We start from the raw sequence: 23,428 nt of genomic DNA, 5'->3' as shown, positions 1-23,428 counted from the left end.
ATAATAGTAGGAGGAGGAACAAAAAAATTAAATTATATGACAGTCTTTAATATGCACAAAAGGCTTAATTTACTTCGGTTTCTATCAATAAAAACTTAATCTCTTTACTGTGTACATGCACATAGGCTATGTATATGGGTGATCATGTGTAGATAAAAGTACACGATTAAAAAAGCGTTCCATATACAAATTTTAATCTGTCACACGAATACGAATTAGCGATTATATATATAAAGAACTTGGTAGGATGTATAAATAAAGCCGAGACACATTCACGTAGTGCCCGTATTGTTAGACGTTACTGTTAATTTTTCGACTTTCATGCATCAACAAAGTAGCGAAGTTATATTTAGTCTCCGAGTTTATATTATCAGCAGATGTGTGAGATGTAAGTTTGTGCTGGATGAAATATGCGAGATTGTAAACATCGCCTTGGAAATTAATGAACGGTATGAACGAGAGAAAAAATGCCATTCCGCCTCATACGGATATACATACATAGATAAGAATATATTTAACAACATTCCAAATTAGTCGGCCAATGAAAACCATTAACGCCGGTTTATTATATAATAACGCTATATCACTTATTCGGACCGGCGTGCATTATACAGTGGACCGATAAAGATTTCACGTATTTTGATTTTTATTACACGAAAATTACATTCGATAGAAAACCACTACGAACATGTTGACCGGCGAGCGTCAGTTTTTGATACGCGCCGTGTATTGTTTACAATTCACCTATACGTTATCTGCTTAGCCTTTATCATCCGCCGTTGAAATTAGACTGTTGCTATAATATCAAAATACTATGAACAAATATACGATCCGATGTAACTGGATGTATCTGACTGTTTAGTGATATTTTTTTGCTTATTTTAAGATTTCTAAACTGATGAGTTTTTAATATCGTTTATGGTACGACGATGACCGTTTGCGGGAGCTCGCTCTCGAGTACGGCTGATCACATCCGCAACGGTTATTTGAGTCTAATGATGTTTGAGGCGGTTTCGTAAATGAAAAGCATTCAATGTTGGAAGGTTCTCGTTTGTAGTGTGAAGGCGGCGCGGGCGCACGTGTAGGACGTCTGCCTCCCGATCCACACGGCTCTCATAATACATGTTTCTCGTTTTTTACGAGCCGAGTTAGTACTTCCTACTGCCTACGTGATACGCCCTATACATCTAGCCGGACGAAACCGCCGCGTCCCGTCACATCCCGGACGAGGTGACGTCGTGCTACTTACGAGGCGGACGTTCCACGGCCACACGTCTCCTACACACACGACACAAGGACACATTACACAGGCCTCACCGGGCCCACACACAACACTGAGCCGTGGGTTACCGCACCGGGCCTGCGCCATCGGTCCAGCCAAAACACCGAAATTCGGCAGAAGCACCGAATTTTGGTCGCGCAAATCCACGGGAAGGCTCATAAGACCGGCGCGGCCCGGAGCGGCACCTGGCGCGGGCGGGGGGCGGCCCACGCACCGGCCTCGATTCTCGTCCGCCCGCCGCGCGGTTATCACTGCAATATGGCCGCTACTCACTTCCTCGGTGAAGTTCTTCGTTGATTTCTACTCCCGATCTCGACGACGGCGATTCTCGTGACCGTTCCGAACTCGTGCGGATTCACTGCACTTATTCTTATACACATTTTAATGGAAAACCGGGAGCGTTAGCGCTACGCTCCGACGAAACGACCGCTCCATTCGCTGGCACATTCCGCACTGGCGTCGGGCGAGGGAGCGGCGGCGGAGAGCAGCGCCCCGCCGCCCGCGTCCCCCATAACGCGCCTCGCCTTTTTATGAATGGAAGGCGGCCATACTGAATGAACCGCGTACACGAAGCGGTCGGCCGCTATTTTCGCAGGCGAACGGGGTCGTCGAGGGGGGAGGGGGCCGGAAGTGGGCTGCGAGCGCTCGCGGTGCCAAATTTTGCGGCGCGAGCGACGGCAACGGATGTGCTCGTTTATCGAGCTTCCGGCGAGATCCCCCGCGGCCGCATCCGGGAATTAGGTTTCCGGTCGGCGAGAGTCGTACCACGCCGCCCACTTTCGTCCTGCTGCTGAGCATCTCGATCCTACCACATCTAAAGTTAAAAATACTCCCCATTGATAAGGCATACTACAGCTACACGTGTGCTTATGTGGCTAGCAGAGTATTCACACCGCCTCGGTGGATGTTATAGTGTACGTAGAGTGTAGACTGGTCGTTGATACCGGAGTATCAATTAAATATATAAGAGAGCGATTTCCGCAAGGTTGCAGCGACAATAAGGCGCGTTGTGCACGCAGCGTCTCTGTGTCAAGGACGAGCGATAACGCTATAACCATACGGGACCGCCTGATGTCATACTACTGCCTACTACAGCTAAATCGAATGAACCGCTTATGTAACACGTCATTTACACTATTCCGAGCGAAAATATTAAAAACAGCAATCTCTCATGTAATGAAGTACGCTGATATCGAACGATCGCCTCGGCCATAGGACAGACTATAATTATATTCCATTGATAGAACTTATCACCATTTACCTCAATAGTTCATAATGTTATGCATGTTTATTGCTTGTTTATGAAACAAACTCAATAAAACTGTCAATGGATGCGCTGTCAGACGTTATTACATTAATTTAAAGTAAGACGGTTTTCGCAAGGTGAATGGGTGGTACAAAAACTTTTACCTGGGTTTTGCTTGTTCTATTGTGAGCTGCTAACTCGGCTGTGTTATGACCGACCACCAGCTTGTGAATGCTACAGAGGAAACGATATAATATTTCGCTTTATTTTTAACAAAACAAGACTAATGAAATTTATATTTAACGTATCTTTACAATAAAACCTTTTATATGTAAAGTCCTATATTCATGTGTTTACTATGTCTATATTAAAACAATATTAGAATTTAAATGGAAATACTTGAGTATAGAAAATTAGGAGCATCAATTATAAATGGTAGTCAAGATTAAGAACGTTAATATCTACAGACGTTTTTTTTTTAGACCGGAACATTACATCGACATGTGCAAAGCAGAGTTTTTTTTAGAACCATCTCGTATCCGGATAGGACTATTTTTTGTCCAATTAACTGTCGAACTTCCGTCGAGATATTGTAATTTGATGTCTGCGTGTATTATACACATGGAATTAATTGACTATCTGTAATCGCATGTCAAAAATTCACTGTGCGAAAAGTTTTACTTACGAGTAAACTCACTGGATAGCATGAATTTTCTTATAATACTAATATTAATTTGTTATTGAAAAAAATATGCATATTTCGATAAAAAAAAACTTTAATTTTTTTTTATCTGTTAAGAAACGTCAAAATTGTCCGCCTTTTATTAGTGGCCACCATGAAAACGACGCCATGTTGTAGTGTAGAACACTTTATTCACAGAAGGAGTTTTAACGTGAATATTCACAATGTGCTTTGGATCATTTCGAGGTAGTCTCTTTACGTTCCTGTTATTTGATGATATCAGACTCAACAAATGTTTGTTTATCATTTGCTTTCAACATATATTGTTGCTTACACCTTAAGTATTGATAAAACAACTCGTGCCCCTTAAAGTGTCGTACAAAGTCAACTGAACGTATGCACTTTGGAATATATAGATATAATATAAATATAGGTATTATTTGTATGGGTACGGATGAAAATATAGTATCAAAATCAAGTGCAAAAGTATTATAATTTCATCAGCGATACGCTTAATGAGATTAAGTTATTAACAATATGTAACAAGCGCGACAGAATTTCCAAAATATTCCCGATCTACATCAGTAGGTACCTGTATCTAGCTTTCTACGTCTGAATAGCCGCCATGTTGTCTATTACACATAAATATTGTCTATTGAAGATGCTTTTTAAAAAAACATAGAGTTATAAAGCCGGTATAATACTATTGTGATTTGAGGATACATTAAACCGCATTACAGCAATTGTTTTTCCCGCATGCTGTTAATTTAGATATAAATTTGTATGCTTCATACTAGACAATTTTAAAGACCTTAAGTCGTAGAATCCTCATACTTACTATGTAAGTAACAATAACAATTTAGCATAGTTTATTTGTGTGTCTTGTGTAATTTCATAAAACGTTATGCTAGCTACGATGTCAACTGAGTGTCAATTAGCCGAGAGCAATTAGGTTACACATGATGTACGCCAGCCATATTACTACATAGTACATACTGATACTAACATGACATCTACCAGTTTATATTAATTAAATGTGTCTCACACATGTTGTGTACGATAACTGAAGAAAGCTTCTAAATTTACTTAACTTTAACTAATATTGTTAAAAACTATAATAGCTTTAGGATATTTGGCGTTATCTGACAGATGGTTCAGGTGATGTGGGCGCGGATGAGTCATGGATCTTCTTTTGTTATAACGCCATATCCAACAACCGTGGGTCGATCGAATTTATATAGAGAATCCGTGTGAATAGTACTGGTTAGATGTACTAATAGTCACACATGTCGCACTGAACTGGACGTCTCCTAGTAGCTCGAAATACTGTTGTAGTGTTGGAGTGCGTCTGAAGTATAGAAATCAGGTTTCATTTGTTATTCCGGAGGCCGCGCGGCAACCGGAAGTCAACCGCAGTCCGCTTTCCATCCGCTCGGCTCGCACCCGTGCAACCAAATGCTATCCAGGATATATACATATATACACGTCTTACTTTTATTTATTATCCATTACACTACTCACGTTATATATTTCAACTGACGATTCATTAGGATTGCTTCAGTGGTAACAATTGATATTATTTCAAACTCATTAACGATCTTTCGCGGAGCCAGCTGTTATCATTCGATTGTTTTGTCAAATGTGTTCTTATCACGTCTTCCTTCTGGAGTCAAATAGTTATCACTAACGTTTAATTCATAATACTTTTTATATTATAATTAACTCGTTTGTTATGAGCGTTCATATCAGTGGTGTATATTACGAAACGCGAATGTTACTTCATCGAGATGAAATGATTGTTGATATTCGATTCCTGGTTTAGGACGATAATCGATAGGCTGTAACATGATAGTTATTTTTCTTTATGGACTAAGTATAATATATTATATGAGGCCGGTCTAACGCCGGATGTCAAGTAGGTACGGATAAACGATACGCATACATTAAACACGTTGGCTGTATCTTTATTGATCCAACGAGGCTCGTACAGCACGATCAAAACGTGAGCGAGTTCTTAGAAACAAATAAAAATAAAATGTTATCCGGCCGACTGTTTCACGAACGGAATATTTTTTTGCAACATTAGATCTGTAAACATGTTGTGTCTGATAAATTAAAGATTTAAAATAAAATACGTATATGGCAACAACCAGTGATAGGTATGTTTGATTGTTTTTAATGAAAATATATGTTTTTTTTTTTGAAAATTATATATTTTTTAATGATTCATTTATAAATGAACCTAGTGAACGAAATCAAGCTTAGCATGATATTCTAAACAAATATTATATTTTTTATTAATCTACTTATTTAAATGGTCGAAAATTTAAAAAAAATCCTCGTTTTTGTTGATACAGTATCCGAATAATATTTCTTCCAACAAATACGATCACAATATCGTTATGTCTACAAACAATAGATACGCTAACATAATATATTTAGACTGTTTCCCGTGATTCCAATGATGACGTTACGTAAGAACAAAACTTAGAACCAAGGGTATTGAATGATACTGTGGCGCACGACTTACTCCATTCATGGCACGTTTTCAACGCGGATGACCTTTCTTAGATGTTATTCACTTATAACGTAATAGTGTATTCACGCAAACACTTGATAAATCTAAATGTTCTAATAATTGATATAGTATTCAAGAGGCCCCCATCGGAGGAGGAAAGGACAAAGGTCGACCTTTATACTGGCCATAGCCGGTCATCACGCACTGTTACGCACTCTGGAAGCCATTTTAATCACTGATCCAAATAGCCCACAACCATAATTTTAATTCTGATGTCTACAAACACGGCAGAATGCCGCGGGCGTCGTTCGAATTTTAAATCAAAAGACGTACCTCGTTCTCAAGATATGGACATGTCTATGTTTATTATATCTTAAAAATTAATCACCTTTAGAACATCGTTCATACCATTATAACCAAAGAAATATATTAACAAAATAATACACAAGGCTACATAGAAAAATAACTATTCACGTAGAAACTATAGGATTCAAGTATTGAGCGTGTTTAGAAGAAATTCCGAAATAGTGACGTGTGCCTCCAGGATGTGAGATGTTCTCTAAAAAAGCAAAAGTGGCTGCGACAGCGTACAGCAATATAACCAACCGGGCCAATGACATCACTGTCATCGACAGCACCCAAAACAAAAAACGAATATATACCCTACCACCACATAATAGATTACAGAATCGATTACGCGTTCCCCATCACAAATGTGTGAACGCAAGTATTTCATCTGTAACTCATTGTTTCAACAGATCAAATTGTTTGTATCATAATAAATCTAAGTATCACAGCAGCTTTTTATAGATGCCGTGTCTAATAGCAATCATACGAGACGTTTATGAACTCAAATAACGTTATTGTTAAGAAATGCCGGAGAATATCAAGTCAGTATTCGTTTCCCAGGGAATTAACGAAATTACGGTTGCAAATGCGGACGGAACTAACATCGCTTGATGATACAGTAATACGGTTTTCGAGCGAGATTAGTTCGATATTAGGGTGAAGAAATACAGTGGTTACTTCATCGTAATGATAGGTGAGTTAATCGCCAGAAATTTTTTAAGCCGAATTTAATTCCATAATTTGACGAATTGGTTTCACAGTGAGCGATAAATTTATAAATCTCATGACACATACCCTTAGCTCATGCGTGAGGAGTCATAGGAACTGATATATTCATATATCCTCATCAGCTTACCTCATTCAAACAAAACTGGTTACTGGAGTAACTCCAGGAATAGCCGGCGACTAACGTCTAGTGACTAACTTAAATCATATAAGCAAAGAAAGGAATCGGTTCACCTCATGATGATATGCAGCCTCTTAATTTTAACTATTCCAAAAAATATAACGTTCGACAAAGATGGGATAATTAAATAGATTATTTATTTTTTAACCAATTTCATAAAGAGTAATTCCTTGATATTCTTATAGTTATGTTAAAAAAATTATCGCTGTTGCGTACACGAAGATCTGATCGCATTAAGGACAAACAGATGTTTTTTAAAATCTGTAATCGTATCATGAATTATGAGTCTTAAATAATTATATCAAATAAATTAAAATCCTATCAAAATCTAGGCTAGATTAAAATAAATATCGCATATTAAGTGATGCGTCAGTACTCGACTTATTTATTTTTGCAGGTTTCCGGTTTCCAATAATATAATAAACTAATATCACGATGTTTTTTTTTAATCAGAGATAAGAAACTTTTTGTTGCTATTGAAGTCTTATTTAGCGAACATGTAGGTACCTTTGAAATTTGTGTGTTTGTTAATTGTTCCGCGACTTATACTGACGGATAGATTTGTTTTTAATTGTGTGAATATTGAAAATGAAAATACCTTACGTGAAGCAAAGTAAAAAGGAGAAAATAGTGACATCTATACAATCTTCCCGATAGTTATATATAACGCGAAATGCTCAGTAATTTATATAATTTTTTTTTTTATCACGGCAGCAACAAAAGGTATTTAACCAATAAATGTCAATATTATAACCGTCAAAGGATTATATGTTAATTTTAACCTTAATTTAAATAATATAAAACGTACACGGAGGAGAGAATTGAAATGAAATGTGTGATTATATGGGAATGTAGAATTTTACTAACTTCGCATACTTTCTAAGCGAGGATGATAACTTGTTTCATTTGCTCAAAACTTATATACAGGGTGGTCAACTGGTCGCATGTACATGTATATGGTATTAACGAGACCGATCACGACTTGGCTATGGGCGCGGCGTGGTGGGCGAACAGCCGCCCACGCGTGCGACCACGCAAATTCCGAGCCCAACATTGCCTCACAAGCCTTACATATGGTATGCCTGTTATTTTCCGCTACTTATGCATTATATTCAGATTTCACATTATAAATGTAAGTAGATTCAATTTTAATTACATTAGGACACATGAATTTGAAAGTTAAATAAAAAAAAATTTGGTCTTTATTAGTGTTAAAATTAATTCTCCAAAAGGATTAATTACTTTCTTTTAACACGTTTTTTTAAAAGTAAACACTGTGTTCAAATATTTTTTAAATAAGCATTCTTTCGCGACAGCGTCTTTAATACAATAAATTTTTTATTTAAGTTTAATGTCACTGATGAGGCAATTGTTTGTTAAATATCAAAACTACTCAACAATTGAATCCCAAAATTAGGCGATTCACACTCTAATGCTATTCTAATAGAGTTTGATTTGCGACACGGATTGTGAAATGAAATTGCATTAAATATATTTCGTAGTGTTTTTAAGGTTTACCTTTATATATATATATTTCAATATTGTCAATTTCTGTATATCACTTACCTACATTTTACGTGGATATCAGTTTAATTCTGAAACAAAAATTGAGATATAAATACCGTCAAATCAATTTATGCCTGTGAATGTACGAAATTATTATTATAATCAAATACATGTACATGTAGAACAACAGGTCCATCGTCTCAAATCATTCAGTATGACAACGCTAATTATGAGACAGATATATCAAGCGAGTGTATAAATACGCAAGCGTAAGAAACAATTGTGGCATGTCGGCTTAAGGTCAGCCTGTGGGTTGCGGACAACAAAAAAACGTTTATTTCAAATAAAATATTCATTATGAATGAATAAACAATTCCACGTTCATAGCGTTAATGAATGAGTTGCATGCAGGCAACACTGCGAGTAGATGTCGAGCTCATTGATCGATCGGCTCGATACACGCACACATGCACGCCCGGCGACCAGAACCGGATGACGCACACAGGCGAACACGCTGCGGATGTGTGCGCGTGTGAGGACTCCCCCCCGCCTGCCCGCCCCCGCACCCCGCCGCTCGCAGACCTGTTGCACTGCTACCGGAGTTACGCCGCATAGTTACCGGACTTGATACGCTCGGCTTTGCGCCCGCGCCGATGCCCCCCTCACCCCCCCTCACACACACACAGCCAGACACACCCACACATACACAGCAACAATCCATTATAACACACCGTTCCTGCTTCGTGAAATTGGTGATCTCGTTCACTCTCATCGACGTCTATTAATTTTCTATTACCGGTCCTGATGCTGGGTTTAATTTAACGTTACGGTCATTGTTGTTCCATACTTCTGTTACTACGTATACATGTTACGTCGGCAAGAATTATATACCTAATGTGTTCGATATATTTAATTAATCTCGTCTCACACGGAACGGCATTTAGAGACTCGGACCTCGGTAACATCTCGTGGCGTTTATGGCATCCGATGGCGTGTGGTATAAAATAACTTGATAATGATCTCTATGGTTGGTTAAATTTAAAAGCCATCGGGACTATAAATAACGGAAACGTATATGTCAAAAAGTACAAGCTTCAAGAGGCACTTAGCTATAGCTTTAAGGATGACTTTTGTATGGGCACGTATAATGGTAAACTCGTGTCTATGGTGCACATTAACCCATTAATCAGCAGACTTATGACCGGAAACGATGCCCAGGTCATGTTTACTTTAATTCGAAACCGTTGACACTAGCTAGCGACAGTGGATTCATGAGACTTCTAATAAAATAAAAAAAAACATTAACCGGATACACTATGAGACCTTTGAGAACTTTTTTGTCCTTTTATATTTTATAAATATGGCTACATAAAAAACAATAATATTTGAAATAATCACATATCACAATTAAATATTAAATCTAAGAAAACCTTGGACTTTCGTTAGTGCAGTGACATCCGAAACTATAATCCGGTTTTTTGAGATCCTTTATTAAATTATTTTATACAGATAAAAACCTTCACCTCTATTTGATTCACAATAAAAAAATATTAAGAAAAAAACTAACTATAAATCTTCAGTTGGATATTAAAAATAATATTGTATCTAATTATCCGAGTCAGAGTTTTTATATCTGATTATAATCAATATATATTTGTTGGTATATATGTAATAAACAAGTCGGTAGAGCCCAATTGCCTCGAGCTCAGAGCTGTAGAAAAAAACAGGTAGCGCCGTCCCGCCATATCGATCTTTATGTTATTTTTTTTTTATTTATCTTTTTTATCTCGGCCTCCGCTCCGCTCGGACTCCGAACGGAAGTTGTAACGATTTTTAATCGCGCCAAGTATCTCGGCCGGTCCGCAGCTAAACTTTATATAGATATACATTTGACGTTTGTTTTTTTTTTTTACTGTAAACAACCACCGGAAACTGGCGATGGTACATACATCTTCCATTACGTCTCGGCAGATAAGATGATATCTCGGTCATTAATGAGATATAATCTGTTGAAATGTAATGTCCATACCGACCGGACGATAGGGAAACTGCGACGTTTTTATTTTCGTAACATTTTTCTGCCAATAGTGCGGCGTGGGGGCATAATATCCACACTCTAGCCGCCCACCCGTCAGCCGAGTGTATGAAACAGATAAATAATAATTTATACATTTTATCTGAACGTGTATTAAGACTTATTTTAAATGAAATAACGTTTACGTATGTAAATGTAATGTTTAATCCGAACGTAATAATATGCTTTACACAGGTATACGTGCGTATTACAAAATAATCTTTCAATAGATTTAATTACTGTGTTCTCAATTCTCATGCGCTTTTTAAATAGAATAACGATACTTGTCAATCAGATATTAAGTTTTTATATCTATGTAAAATCGACATGTCTATACCCATACTCAATAAATGTCAATCCTTATAGATGCTGTATATTAATTTAAAAGAAATCAATCATTTTTAGACTGCATTAAAGTTTCAAGCAATTAAATTTGTGTGAACCATTCAAGACGGGTATTATAAAGCTATACAATCAATTTTATTACAAGAAACCTAAACCCAGAGTTTAAAAGTCGATAGTAACAATTATCATAAACATATCTCAAATAAACTTCCCAAATCGAATGATTTTATGACCTCGATTAAAATTAAACGTACTATTAAATGAGGTGCGTTATTTATTGGGCTTATGTCATTGATCCGAAGCCTCTGTTTGTAAAGCCGACTTTATTATAAAAAAAATATATATTTATATAACATAATCCAGTACAATTAAGATATTTCTATTATTATAATGTAACCGCAACCTGCTATAAACAAGAATACAGTTATGACATTGGCTTAATTAGTAAAGATGAGCAAATAATTTATATTATATACGCCATTTGCATTTTGGGATGGCGTGCTTAACACCTTCTTGATAGGAGAATTTATATATATTTGTTATTTATTACATTAAAAAAAAATCACATACATTATTCATAAATATAAATTCAAATATGGAACTTACTAATTATATTGTACTACTCACGTTATATTAATGTTATAAAGAAAATATTATATTCTTAATTTTGATTATAACGATTTAAAAATTAGTATAAAAGTCTGTATTTCATGTCCGCAGCCGGCGCCACGTTGTATTTATATTCCTTTGAAAGACCGCTCTTATGTTCTCACTCACAGTTTACTTAATTCCCCGGCTTAGAAAAAGCTTCATATTTCAAGTTTATCTCTTGAACATGTCAAATTTATTCAGACGTTTACTAATAAGTTCAAAAGATCGCGATATGCGTTGAGCGATGTAGGACTTATATGTCTTAGCTTCCGACTACAGGCTTATCAAAAATAGCTGTTGGTGTTTAAAAAAAATATATAAAAAAGTAATTATCTATGGCCGTCAGCGACAACGAATCACAGATAAAATAAAAGCCGCAAGCTATAAACCTAATGCCAACCGCACAGCACGTCCGCAATCCCGCTCTGGCCACAACCAGTTTGCTTTAATCATCATAATTGCCTCCCCCGTTAAGCCTATCCCGGAGACTACATGACATTCTCTATTTGGATCGAACCTTAATATAATATAAATTAATAAGTACACCAACACACGTTGAAATGACCGTTTTAGAACATTTTTATTGCTTTTAAAGTATATATCGATTGTTTGTTATGATTTTTGACAGAATTATGATTTTATTGTACGACTCGACACACTTTCGGTTAAAGTAATTTAATCTATGGCTTATTAATAGTTTTCGACAAGAGTATTATTTATAATGCCAATGTCATTTATATATACGAGTACATTATCTGTGGTAAATCATAAATATAAATAGTACAAATAGAACTCTGCCAAAACAATTAGTAGCTACACTGATTCATAATCATAAATCGTATTTTATTTAAGAATCACTGAACATTAATGCCAGTCATGCCGGATATACTAACGGCCACGTTCAGCCCGGAATACTATTTTATATATAAATAAAAACTAGCCACAGCTCGGTAGACGTTTCTGTACGATTATTAGCTGACGTTTTAATACATTGCAACATTTTAATTAATTCAACCATTTATTTCATTGACCAAAGTAATAACTAAAAAATGTTTTTCCTACTATAAATATATTTATAGCTCCAGACAATTTTTTTATAACTATCGTTATCATTAAACTTAAAAATAGAGTATCTCAATTCAACTATGTATATATTTTTCATAATCACATATGAATGCTATAATATATATATATATCTGTGGAATAAACTGTGGGAAGTTAGTTTTATGTTTCGCAATATCCAAGCGAGAGTCCGATTATTTATGATAAGCGCACAATGCGTTATCTGTAATACATGAAAAAAATATTTAGTAACATTTACCAAGGCCATACCCTACGCGGAACTGCCGGCGAACGGGGACTTCTTGATGAAAAAAAAAAAAAGATATTTTACATATTTGGCAATGTCAAATATGTCAAAGGGGACATCTAAGGACATAGTCCATATTATAACGAACTGATAGCCTCTATTTACCGATTTGAAGTTATTGTGATTGAATTTATGATTCTCACATTACAAATTAGCGTGTTACTTGCAATGTCAACGTTAAATATGAAACGCGATCCCGATGTTAACATTGTCTTAAATTGCTCGTTTGTATTACAATGTTAGCGATACGAGCGCAAGAACAATGCTCACATTCAAAGAATGCGTGAGATACATATGTTTTAACAAAAAGTCCACAATTATGTCCAGACGCGTTACGTTAGCATATTTGTCTAAGTTCCATTGAGTAGGAGACAGTCTGGTGGTAAACAGGAAACTAACGCGTTGGCAGCTCATCAACTGCCACGTGTTTCGACCGACATAACATTACTAACTAACTGTAGTTCAATATTAATTAGGTCTTTAAATTGGCTGTTAATATCAAACCATATACATACTTGGAACTAGTGTTTTTTTTTTCTGTCTCAACTAAGCAACAGTAACTTCCCTCTTGTAAAGGCTTATTTTAGTGACCGGATGGCGTAGCACATGAATGGTTTTGAAATTTTGTCCGTCGACAAAAACCGATAGAAAAACCGTCCAAACGCACCGCGGGACACATGCTCGAAACAAAAGGCGAGCTTTGAATATGTTATACAGATGTGCTTAAGACTTCACACAGGGCTGGAGACATTAACATTTTTGTAATATGTAACTATTTAAATTTTAATTCATAAAACTTATACATAATAAATAATAATCTATATTCCCATTTTATTCGACATCTATTACAAACTGTTTTTTTTTTCAAGGTAATACTGCACTGACAATCCATTTGTCATTTGTCTGTCTATTAATTCGTTTATCTTTTAATAAGAATTTGTGGACAAATAGACATTAATATAAAATTAAAAATTTGAAGAGGACAGCCCTATCCGTTCCCACTACTAGAACAATGCATACCTTCATCAGGATGTAGATTTGGCGCGAAAAGCAATTGTAGGAAACTTTTAAATATAACAATCGAACACGTGTTAAAAAATAAATAAATAATATTAATGGCATGCCTTGAATATTAATGTGAGAATTTATTATTTCATTGTTTTAATCGAGCTGAACTCAGCACACTTTACGGAATAACGTGCCATACTAAGCCACAATCGTAAATTGTTTTTGATTTTCTTATAACGATTGAGTAAAAAAATATATACATATATCTATTTATCAAAGAAGACATTAACAGGGTTTTCCCTTGTTGAATATACTGTTGCCGATATGACTTCCAATAATTTAAACGAGTAGCCATGTGATCGTAATAAACTTAGTATTTCTGGCAGATAACGTGTAAGTCAATTTGTCAAATCCAATGATAGCTTATGAATGAATTGGTGAATGACAGGTCGGCCATGTTTGTTTACGCGTGCGCATCTCCGCGCTCGGCCAGGTTCGGGTGACTTCGGAAGAGCTCGGGACTCGAAATAGCACGCAACGACAGCAAACAGTGCGGTCGACGACCCGCGCCGCCGCTCCGAAATATTGAATCTTCAATCCTTTCCCCGATTATTACGAGGGTGTCATTTGAACTACCTATCTAAATTAACAATTGTCGTGGGACATGTTAATAGCTGTGATATATACGAAGAATTTTGTGACAGGACTACGTTCTTGAACATTTCTTTGATGTATGTAATTTTTGTGTTAAGTTTTTTAATAAAACAAGATAAAAAATTACAGTTGTTAATCTGACTTACACGCGGATTATTCCGAAACGATAAAGAGAATAAACTGTGACGGTTAAATATAGTAATTTTGTTAATGAATTATTAGATAACTAACTTCGACCTTACTTCTGAGTGACAAAAATAACTTTGTCGTTGAAAAACCGCTGTCGCCATACATGAACTTAGGTCTCAATGGACTTTACAAGGTGCAAATAAAGTTTGCACATTTAAAATCCCACATCGATATGAATTTGTGATCAATCGTTTATCAAATTAATTAAATTTTTTGTGCTAAATTTTTTTCTCCTTTATAACTATATAAACGTTCCTTATTGATTAAGATATTTGCCCAGAATTTGGTCAGAAATTCAGATCACCAAGCAAAACCGTTTATTTATTTAGATTGACTGACGTAGAATAAATATTTTATACACACTGCTTTAGGGTTGCAGACTTATTTAGTATGTATTAAAAGAATGCTTAAAATACAATAAAGGGCTTCCTTAAATACAGATCATAAGTTTTCATGTTAGTAGATAACTCCATAACATTGTGAGACACCTAATGCTGACTTTAAAAACAAGTTTTCCAACCTTGTTAAAACGGATCTTAAGCCAAGCTAACATGTACATGACCCTCATTGGAACAAATAACTTTGTAAAACGAATTTTACCTAACTCCCATCAGCTTTCTTATAACTATTTACACTTTATGTAAATTAGAGCGTCGAATTATGTATATAATATGGGTATACATATTTGATATTCACTAATATTGCGATATATAATTAGTAATTTGTGGTGGTGATGGTAGTGGGGGCGCTCCCACGGTGCCTCACCCACTGTACCACCCACTGTACTTGAGAAGTATCGTTTACCAATCGTGCACCAACTTGGTAATATCTTCGTCGCTACTATCAATAGTTCAAATTAATCTGATAAAGACATTAATAATGATTATATACTTGTTCCTATTTAACTAGGTATGTATGTGAATTTGGGAATCATTTTCAATATTTTTACAAAGTAGAGAAGGGAAATCTGAATGTGGATTCTCATTTTTTTTTAAACTGTCATTGTTTATCTGTTGTTACCTAATTGTCATTGCCTTCTGTCATACCAACGCACTCCAACCAATATTTCTTTTTTTTTTTAACTATGGCTTCATTCGTACTGTAATCGTGGAATATAGTGCCAATGTCAACGAATTTGTTCTATAATTCATGATAATACAATATAAAATTAATTGTACAAACAAAAACAAATTTCGTATAAGTACATCTAATTAATTTTTACTTATATATATTAAATAAAAAATTACAAACATTCACACGTCGTACGTACAACTCATCCTTAACGACATTTTTTTTACAGACACATAAATAACTGCAAGAATCGAAATAAACAAAAGTATAAAAACTATCACTTACTTATAACAAGACGTCAAAATTTTATGCAACTGTAAAGTCCTTTGAAAATTGAAATCCCGATTTTGCAATTTGTTTGTTATAAAATCGAATTCAAATTGCACCTACGCGGTAATTTCGCAAAGGTTTCAGGTACTAAATTCTTCACCTACCGTTCAGATAACACGTGGGTAGGTTGAAAGCGGATCAGATTATGCAACACTTGGATATAGTCTGCACCTTATTGGTCGCGAAAGTCGATTGTATCTGTAAAAGGCGTCGAAATCATGTGGGCATTTCGGCGCCCTTACGAAGGCTTCATGCAAATATAATATATCATTATGATATAAATGTTTATGTTCAATGCGTAAGACGTAAACACATACGAGCTTCATATATATATATTTATTTAAACTAATTACATATGGAAGTTGCACATTGTACAAGCTGACATCTTAGTTACAATTATTTCTTAATGAATTCATTTTAAAATTACTATCATATTGAATATTTATAGTATTGCTTGTTGCATTCACGACATATGTAACAGTTTTTCAAACACACGACAACTAGTTCATTTTCCCAGGCATTTCTCGGAATGGCATTTTATTGACAACGTTACGAAATATTCAAAATTCAAGATGCGTGTGATATAAAACAATCAATAACAACTCCGATCAAATCACACTTTAGATTTGGGAAGCGTTTACGGTTTAGGGACAACATTTGCATATAAAACCATATCTAACATATGGTTAGATACTTAGATTAGAAAAATAGTAGTTAGTTAGATTAGAAAAATATTTTCATACAATACATTTAAATCCTATCTACATAGATGTTTCAATTTGTTTCTTTTATTTAACGAGATGCGAATGTTTAATCAGATGTCAAATTATAATCAGCTGTCAACTGTCATAGACGAAACACCAAGTAACGTCAGGGTATATCCCTGAGTTGTGAGAGATTATGTTTAAGGAGCACAAGTCATCGTGTATCCAAAGATATATTGAGGTATGCCATAAGGATTTGTCCGTGATAACATCAAGCCGTCGATCGTCATAAGTAGGTTATGCGTCCTACAAACATCCTACGCTGCATCACAATTATAGTGTTGCTCTGGCCATCGCGAAACAATTTACCTGTTACCAAATTCGTATAAACCTCGAGATGTCATATAAATTAATTGTCACGCGAAATTGTGTGCATTGAATGTGATTTAAGATATTTTTTTTATATAACCTAATATGAAAGGGACCACCATGGGCGTGGTAAGAGCATTCTCGTCTGTGTTACTTGGTGTACATTCACAAATAATTTTTATTTCTTTGCCAGTCCTAAAAGATTTAGTCTCATAAATTTTTCGCTTACAAAGTGTATAAAACTACTAGATTTTTTATATTAGTAAGGTCGATAACAACAATCATCAATCTATTAACTCTTGATACCTTCGATTGTAGGTTTTTGTTGAAGTCAGAGATAATACGTCGCGGTTTACGGCTTACAATTACAATATGTCGGCATTTGCATATAATAAGATATACATTTATTCTAAACGCGGACGCTGCTTCGATGCCAAACTAGGGATTCCGGATGTGATAGTTGGAAAACATTGACGCAAATAATATACATATATATATATATATATAACTTTTCTATTATATAAAAATCTATATTTTTTATTATTATTTAATGTCTATCACTATTAGGAAGAGGAAATAACGTCACGGGTATGTATGATTCGGGTTGAGCTTCAGTAACTTTCAGTTTCTCGTTTAAACTAAGCTTGGCTTTGATATTTTGGATTTTAAAGTTACTACATGTTTGGTAATATTTAAAGTTGATTAAAAGTCCATAACGTGCTGGTTCATTTTATATACATACAAAAGTTTTTTACGTTTTTTGCAGAAATCTTAAAAAAAAATATAATTCTGTTCTACTTTTCTGCTTGTACCTACCCACAACATGCAAGTGACTATCGGAGAAAAATTTAGATAAAAGGAAAATATGTATTTGCTGTACCAGAAAAAAATTGCGGAGGTATGTCCATAAGGTGAGTTAAAAAGCGAACATATAAAAACAAGATAGATCATGTAGACCTAGTGGCTATGTTTAAGAAACTATCGCATATGAGATGAAAGATTTGAGTAACGGAAGACGCAATAACCAGAGACAAACAAACTTAATTTTTAACTTGACATTTATAAAAAAAAAAAATTGTCTATTACAATATAACTTATTATAAAAATGTTCTCATTGCTTCGTATTAAAAAGTTTAATGGTGTCCTTGGAGCTGTATAAACCGGTGTTTTCTATTTAAAAATACTGACAATAATCCATGTGTTTTATGAAATAACAGTGCGAGCGATATACAATTTCAGTAACAATTAATTTCCTTTAAAATAACAATAAAACACGCGTAGTATAGTCCGAAATATATTAGTTTCCTTTAAATGAATACTCGCGAATGTCTTAGATCTCATTCCTTTACTTCTGTAACTTTTTTTTACTGTAATAATCATTGAAAGATATTTTAAAGGAGGATTTAAACCTTTTCCATAGTTTGTTTTTCAGTTTATAACTGTCAAAAAGATTACAAGTTCTAGGAAGGCCTACATAATGCGTACCTATCATCTATATCCCAATATGAACAATTAGTCAATAAGTTTCAATATATTTTTTGTCTCAATGTAATAAAATACTATGAAAAATTATCAAGTTTTGCGGGTATTCATTTAAATAAAACTAATATTTGCGTATGTAATTCGCGTTTTTTTATTATTTTAAACAACATACTCCCGACGCGACGTTTCGGTCACCTCGCAGCAACCGTCGTCAGGGGCAGACGATATAAGAAATTAGTTTTTTGTAAAAAACTCTAACAAATTATACGAATAAGTTAATTTGTACGCGGTAGAAGTAGGAGCCAGAGGTATAACAGCCAAATCTCTCTACAACCTGCTAAAAGACTTAGGCCTGCTAAGAACTAACATCAGTTCATTCTTGGAACGTGCGTCGAAGGCAGCCCTAGCAGGTTCGTTTCAAATTTGGTTAGGTAGAGAGAACAGCTTGGACAGTGGAGGTGAGCGTTTAACGCGCGTTAGTTAGGGGCCCCTTAAACCTACACCTGGGTCGCAAGTCCCAGGCCCTGTTGAAGCTCCTCTCCCTGCAACGCGATGGACCCGGCACCCGCACGGTGAATCCACGGAATGCTGAGGTTTCGTCTCTTACTAATATCGTGTTACCGTCGTTATATCCCGAAGTTATTATTATTTCATTCTTTCAATTAACTCACTAAATTACTGTTGTTACAAAAAAAATCTTCTATAGAAGCCGATCTCTCAACATTATAAAAATAAAAATGTTTGTTATAACTGTGTGTAATATTTATAGTGTTTGATGTAGTGAGAACATTGCAAGCGAAGTCGGGGCACTTCCTGTGCCTGATATGCCCCCTTATCTCGCTCATTGATAGATTTATCTCGCGAGGTCGCATTCCCGTCGCTCGGCGCTATCATTTGAACGATATCCTCCTCGTTTCTAGACTCGTTCATTCACTAATTCAAGCATAAAACAACAAACAACACTGGAAAAATAAATAAACATAATTATCATTGTCTCAAATCTCATATAATCTCAGTTAAATTCTTTTCATTAACTTCGACTGACAGTGTCATATATAATAGAACACTCAAGGGATTTAATACGTTTGTCGTATAACGAATGAAGCAATAAATGATTTGCTTTCGTTATTTACAGCGAGACAGAAATGTTTATAAATCAAACGTGAGGAAGAACACTTTGTTACGACTGCACACTCAGTTGTTGTCTTTCGGCGAATTTTGCTTCCCCGAAGTCGAGACGGATTCGGTTTGAAGCCGCTTATGCTCTGTGCAATGTTTTTTTGTTTATTTAAGGAGGACTTATGTAACAAAACTATCTAATCAACGTATTCCACATTCGGTTAAGTTCGCATAAAAACTTTTTTAAGCACTTATTGCTTTGAAAAAATCGTCTGGCGCCGTCGATAACGTCCGTAATTTTCTAAAAGCCCCGTCCCATTATCTTTTAAAACACGGATAAGTTTCTAGTAGCCCTTTGTGAAGGTTATCTTATCAATGAAACAGTACACTGGAGTGTTTTTTTGTTGGTTTCATTTGGCACGCGCTTTGTTCGATGCCATCATAAAGAGTTCTTGTGCTGTGAGAGCGATAACCGTGATAGGTGTACTTCCTGCAAGTGCTGTGTAGTAGTCTGACTTTCGACTGTCGACTGTCGACTGCCGAGTGTCGAGTGTCGAGTGTAGGGTGTCGGCGACATGCAACGGGATCGGCTACTGTTAGCCTCCTCGCCGACCCAACTCATTACTTTAATTTCCTGTCTATAGTCTTTCTTGGTATGTAACAGTAAATATAAAAGGATCTACAGAGACCGTGTTATTAGTTTTTCTATTTACAACACACACCATCATGTATATTTATTTCATTTATAATATAAACTTACGAATGGATTCTGTTGAAAATATACGAACCGCTGAAACTTGATGTGGAATTAGTCCAATTAATTTTAATCACAAACAATTTCAGTAACGAATTCTCGCCAATTATATCGGATACGAACGGGAATAATGAATGAGAACGTCCAAGGTTGTAGGAGGTTAGTTAATTGTGCGCGGGCGCATGCGGTGCGCGGCGCTTTGCGCGCTCTCGCCGACTACTGGGCCATTCACGGAGCGCATCAATGAACCAGCACGTGGCCCAAAAATACTTAACCAACACTAAACCGAACAACCGACCTTGTATAATCTTTTACTAGGCTAGTCGCTAGTCGCCGCGTGTACTCCTATATGTTATCTATATTAAATCCGTGCGTTATATTTTGACAGCTTTTTTTTTTTAAGTCTATTTCAATTTTCGCAGCAACCGACTGATGTCATGTTCCAAAATTATTTGTTCGTGTGGTTTTCGGTGTCGTTTGACGTTTTATACATTTAAATGACAATTTTAAGTACCGCTTGTCTTATAAAGTAACACTTAAAAGAGATTGATAATACACAGTGAGCATATAATAAAAAAAATATGGATAGTAAATATGAAAAAAAAAAATAAGGATTTAAACTGAAACTGTGTTTTTCGGATGACCGCACAATTTTAATATTTCATTTTACATTTTCAGCGTCGGGAACTCATAGTTCTCCGAAAAACATACGCTCATTTTAAACATACACAGGTGAAAATTAGACAGCCGTCTCTGCAGGAAACCAGTAGAATATACTTTAAAAATAAATATAAACCAAAGTTTTAAACTAAGAATGATTATAAAATATATGTTTATCATAGTAAAGAAAATGTATAAAACAGCGCGTTTATTATTTTAAAAATGAATTGCATTTACATTTTGATTTGAAAACTGTATATAACAATTGTCTAATATTTTCAATAGTTTGGTTAGGTTCTTTTTACAACGAGACAAATATTTTTACCCTTAACTAAATATTTCTATAAAAATATGAAAAATTCAAAACTACATATCTTACTTCCAGATAAAAATCTAATTTATAATGTTATTTTAATTTTAAAACTAATTCATATCAAATCATTCTAGATCCTAGAAAAACGAATATTTGGGCCATATCTACCTTACAGCTCCCCTCGGTAGAATTAGCGGACACTTCACAAATTTTAAAATGATCACTCACTTTACTTTAGTATTCTGCCAATCATATCTCAACACTCAAACTCAATGACTCGATGAGACTAATGTGCTCCAACTGATACCGCAACTATTTCCACTTGGAGACTCCGAGGTGCTTTGAGCTGTACTGCTTCCCGGAGACCCTGGCAGCGCCTGCGCTCTCGTTTCTGGGGCGTGACCCAGACCCTGAAAATAACACCCCCCGGCCTACGCACATCCGGTTGCCATGGTTACCAACCGAATTGCAATATATGCACCCGTTAAAACCGTTGTTAACTACAAACTTATCAGACATTTTGATTCTCATCTATTTATTGTCGTTAGATACATGACAACATTGTATCAAATAAGTTAATCGTGGGTGTTTATTGTGTTATATATTTTAATATTCACGAGGAAGTGATGGTTGTTGCTCCTCCCAATAATCGTTAACAGATCGGCTTGCATTGGCCCGTTCTCTTACTCTCTCTTATTAGTGCAGGCCATTACGACGACATTATTTAACTGTTTGCTTAATGTAACATAAGCTACATTTAAATATAATTTAAATTATTAAGTCATACTCGTGTTGTGTTTATATCATGATACACCTATCGTGTTAATATCTGTAAATTCTTTGAAATGCTTTCGTAACAATAAGTTGACAAAAATAATTTTGTAGATAATCAGAGAGGGTGACAAATAAGAATATGTATCACCTTATGACCATAGATTAAAATATGGACGAAACCATTAAAATATGTATAATATAATCTGTGTAGTAAAATCTGTATAACTTTTAGTTTTACGAATTTCCTTATAAATAATTTATAAATTCGATTTATTAAATATAACGCTAGTTCAAATTTAAGATAAAGAGAATTTTCTAACGACGGAATAAACGGACGCTTTGTTTCGAAAACTTGCTTCATTCAAAGGATTTGACTGTGTTATTGAAATATAATAATATTTAAAGTAAGAAAATAAATAAAAAATAAAAAAAATATTCAGATACTTCGGATATTAAAAATGAAGGATAAGCAAAGTTTAAAAAAATTACAGTAAATGAAATATTAAATATTCTCAACAACAATAAAATTATTAAACGAAGGAGTATTTAATCTCCAAGTACATACGTGTGACTATTGTTAACTTATAATTTGTGGATCAAATAACTTACCAGCTTTAAATTTTATTTAAATTACGAATTTCATTTTAACCGTGAATTACTCCGTTAAAAATAACATTAGTCGCTATTAATATTTTACTAATTGTAAGACAATTTTAAACTTTTTAAAAGTAACATTATTGGCATATTATATTCAAGTGCTTTTGTTTCAGTCGCCTCATAATGTAACAACAAAGTTTTACAGTTTTATAAGAAAAATATTTTTCAATTTAGATCATATTTTTTTAGCTTCGAATTTTTTTTTTCTTTGTTACTTAATCAGGGAAACCTATTTATGTAAATTTAACTGTCCAGGCTGAGTCTTTGTATGTTTGATCAAATTAAAATTAAACATAAGTAATAATATTTTTTTTTTGGTTTATATTTATATTTTTGTTTCATTGATTTCATCAGCGCTGGTTCAAAATATCTTCAATTTAAGTAAACTACATTAACACACTCGGATATACCTATGA

General features: G+C 34.9%; 1 protein-coding gene across 7 annotated transcripts in view; it reads right to left on the bottom strand.

The window, feature by feature from the left end:
• The window catches only part of LOC116766247 (protein sprouty homolog 3), a 47,970-nt gene extending 26,027 nt beyond the window's left edge, over positions 1-21,943 (bottom strand). The window contains exons 1-2 of one of the 7 annotated variants that reach the window (XM_032656042.2): positions 21,750-21,943; positions 8,550-8,578 (exon numbers count right to left, since the gene is read on the bottom strand). The gene's annotated coding sequence lies outside the window, so the exon portion shown is untranslated. The other 6 variants (XM_032656041.2, XM_061522979.1, XM_061522978.1 and 3 more) reach the window with 6 other exon arrangements.
• Positions 21,944-23,428: the final 1,485 nt, after the last annotated feature.

This window comes from Danaus plexippus, chromosome 15 (assembly GCF_018135715.1).
Source record: "Danaus plexippus chromosome 15, MEX_DaPlex, whole genome shotgun sequence".
Classification (NCBI taxonomy): domain Eukaryota; kingdom Metazoa; phylum Arthropoda; class Insecta; order Lepidoptera; family Nymphalidae; genus Danaus; species Danaus plexippus.
This window is presented reverse-complemented; position numbering and strand designations above follow the sequence as displayed.